We start from the raw sequence: 4147 nt of genomic DNA, 5'->3' as shown, positions 1-4147 counted from the left end.
TTTAGATACTTGCATTATTGTTTATACTATATATTATCTTGCGAGCTGTAATGCTCACTCTTGCTTAATTTCTTCATCACACAAAAACAGTTAGGAAAGATGGCCAGACTCAAGCAGACCCAGCGCAAGCGCGTGGTAAGCGTCCCGCGTCTTCCCGTTGATGTTGTAGCTGCTATAGCTGCAGAGGTAGATCTATTGGTAGATCAGGCATTCTACTTTTGGGAACCAAATATTGTATAATTATAACTTGTGGCAGATAATGGCAATTAACTATAAATTTATCAAGTAATCATTTTGGGTTGTAATAACTTTTAAATTGTGGATTCAAGGACTTGTACTTATTTCAATTTCATCTCTGAGACTATAACGGGTTGTGGTGTGTGTTAGTGTGGGGTCATAGCATAAGGTTATTTATTATTAATTAAGTGAAGTGATATTGTGGAAAGAAAGACCGTGACGACCCGGATTCCCGACCCCGGATCTGGGGGTGTTACAAAGTCAAAGTCAAAAGCTCAAGTTATTACAAAGAAACTTCCAAAGCCTAAGGGCATTGTGATTAAAGAGAAGACAAACTCTGAGGCAACCAAATCTGAATACAAAGCCAAATCACAAGTGGAAGTTGATCCTAGATCCAAATGCAAAGCTAAAGTTGATGAACCTGTAAAGGTTTATATGCCGATCATGGATCTGGAAGGAAAATCTGATGAAGATACTAGTCTGATTTTGAAGAAGAAGTATATTCAAATAACCTCTAACAGAGCTCATGTTGTTCAAGATCAGGACTTAGTAAATTCTGATATGACAATGAAGCAAGCAACCTCTGAAAGAGCTCAAGTTGGCTTGATATCAGAAGATAAAGAAAAGGAAACCTCTAACACTGCTCATGTTAAACCTTCAAAAATTCTACTACCTGGGTTTACTAAAGCTCAACAATCTACTTAACTTTTGAAGACTACATCAAGTGGTTTTGAAGCAAGAGTTATTAGAGGAAAGGAAGCTAGAGACAAATCAGGATTGGGTAGTTCTAAAGAAAAGAGAGTAAATAATATTACCTCTGATCCAACTTCCTTAAGTGAACCAGGAGTGGGAACAACTCCTGAAAGATTGAATCAACTGGAGTCTGTACAAATGGTTTACCACTCTGTATTGAAAGAAGATATCATGCTATATTTCACGACAGATGAGAGGGTATTCCAGATTAGAAAGAATACTATTCGTTTGAAGTATTTTAAAGAATTGCAACATGTGTTATTTCTACTTCAAGTGAAAAACAGATCAACATATGGTGCTGCCAATTACTTAAAATCTGATATTCAAAGGAAAAAGAAACTTTACTCTGTAAAGTTTGATAGACCATACTATCCTAAGTACATAGCTCACAATGGTGATATAGTTGAAATGAAGCCTAATACTGCCAAAATCATCAATATATTTCTTGGTATTAAAGGTCTTGAATTCAATCTAGAGTCTGATAAAGCATATTTCATCAGACTGGATTAGGATATAAGGAAAGCAAAAATAAATGATCTCAGGGCTGCTATCTTCCAAACAGGTGAAGATACAGTTGAACTTAAAGATGCAAAAAGGAGGATGAAGAATGAACTTGAATATGCTGAGAGAAGTCTGTTGAAGAATTATCTCAGAACAACTCCTGATATTAAAGAGATTACACACTGAAGCCAAGTCAAGAACTACAGCTGATAAATTCTGAAGGTTATATAGGTTAAAGCTGATATAAGACTTTAAGGATGGTAAAAGCTATAAAGACTGTGAGTTGTAGTTACTTAGTCAAATTCGCATATGCATTTGTACTTAATGTTTTTGACATCATCAAATATCTATTGAACTTGTATATTATGCTAATTTATAAGTTGGGGGAGATTGTTAGATATATTTATGATGTCATGTCTAATAATGATTTGTGTTTAGTTTTCAGATCTTAACTAACAAGATAAATCAGGACTTAACTAGAAATCAGTACTTATACTGAAGTCAGAACTTAAGATATCAGAACTTAAGTTATCATAACTTAAGTTATCAAAAGATATTTATCAGGAGATAATATCAGGACTTAAGAAGACATTCAGATGAGGAAGACGACTGATTGAAGGAAAGAAGATTAAGGCAAACACAAGAAGTGATATGCATGGAGAAGAATTCTATGAAGAATAGAATACTTGGAAGAAAAGATAACTAGTTGATATATTTTAGGATGCAGACTTATGTTCGATATCAATTAGAAGTTTATCTTGTAACCGTGTGTCTATATAAACACAACATAGGGTTTACACTATAAGTGTTATCTTAATCGAGGATATTATTCATTGTAACCCTAGCAGCTTTCGTGATATTTGTTCATCACTGAGAGAGAACGATTTCATTGTAATATTGTTTCATTAAAAATATTATTCTGTGTTTCATACTTGTATTTTTAATTCGATTTGATTGTACTAGACACTGTATTCAACCCCCTTCTACAGTGTGTGTGACCTAACATTTGAGAATCATTTTATGCACAATAACTCTGTATCTTTTTTTCCCTTAAAATTTTGATCATAATCCTAATATTATTATTATACTATAAAAATCGGAAAAATATCAAATCATAAAAACAAATTATGAAAAATTAGAATATCTTTCATTCTACAAACATTATACATTAAACGAATACTAGAATACAGGTACATTATAATAGAATTAAAAGGATTCATTATAATAGAATTAACCGCGTCAATGAATACGAGCGAATGGGTACTAGAATTAAAAGGAAACATTATAAATGAATGAAACGAATTCAATTATAGAATTAAACGCATAAATGAAAACGAGTGAATGAGTACTAGAATTAAATGGATTTTAGTCGTAAATGTGACTATGTCGAGAAGAATCTTCTTAAAAGACAAATATATTTTAAAAATGACAAAAAATAGCAATCAAAGATGCTCTATTGTGCATCATTGACATCTTAACACTATACCCCGAATCCTAAACCCTAAAACAATAAATTTAATTCAATTTACTTCTAAAACCCAAAAATGGGATTGCGGGACCCTAAAATGTAAACGAATATTAAACAAGGTTATACACTTACGTTTTAAACCATAGAATCAGTTAATTCAATTTACTTCTAAAACCCAAAATGGGATTGGTGAACCCTAAAATATTAACGAATATTAAACAGGGTTATACACTTACGTTTTAAAAGTGTTTGCCAGTTCCTAGGGTTTAAGATCTAGGATTTAGGGCATAAAGGCCCTAAACCCCAAATTTTAAACCCTAAAACAATAAATTTAATTCAGTTTACTTCTAAAACCCCAAAATGGGATTGATGAACCCTAAAATGTAAACGAATATTAAACAGGGTTATACACTTACGTATTAAACCATATAATCAATTAATTCAATTTACTTCTAAAACCCAAAATGGGATTGGTGAACCCTAAAATATTAACGAATATTAAACAGGGTTATACACTTATGTTTTAAAAGTGTTTGACGGTTCTTAGGGTTTAAGATCTAGGATTTAGGGCCCTAAACCCCAAATCTTAAACCCTAAAACAATAAATTTAATTTAGTTTACTTCTAAAACCCAAAATAGAATTGGTGAACCCTAAACTGTAGAACAGGGAAAACAATTTCAATACATTAAAGGCAAGAGAACTTGGATAAAATGTAGTTCTACAATGGAATAAATTTTTAATCTTTTGAAAAAATTTATTATACTCTAAACTGATAGACTCTATTAACAATTTAAGTATAGAACTAACAAAATGGTGTACAAATATAATCAAATGCAAATCTGGTTCTATCATGGAATAAACCTAAAAGAAAAATTATGCAATATAAAAGCTACTTCTAAGTGTGTTTACTATGTTTTCTATAATATGATTATAGACAAACACAGAGAATATTAAATCATTAAAAGCAATCCTTTACATTAAATTTATAAATCGATAAATCTCCCAAAAAAGGTCTTTATACAAATTTGATTAAAGTATCCACAAGACAAATATTCTATCAAATAACTTGTCTTAATCATCTTAATCGACAAAATAAAAATGAAAAAATATATCAGTAAAAATTGTCACTATCTATTACCATTAGTTCTTTAATACCGCAACGACATATCATTCAATTTGATGATTAC

Source organism: Apium graveolens, chromosome 9 (genome assembly GCF_009905375.1).
Source record: "Apium graveolens cultivar Ventura chromosome 9, ASM990537v1, whole genome shotgun sequence".
Classification (NCBI taxonomy): Eukaryota; Viridiplantae; Streptophyta; class Magnoliopsida; order Apiales; family Apiaceae; genus Apium; species Apium graveolens.
The sequence above is the reverse complement of the archived record's forward strand: the minus strand, read 5'-3'. Positions refer to the sequence as shown.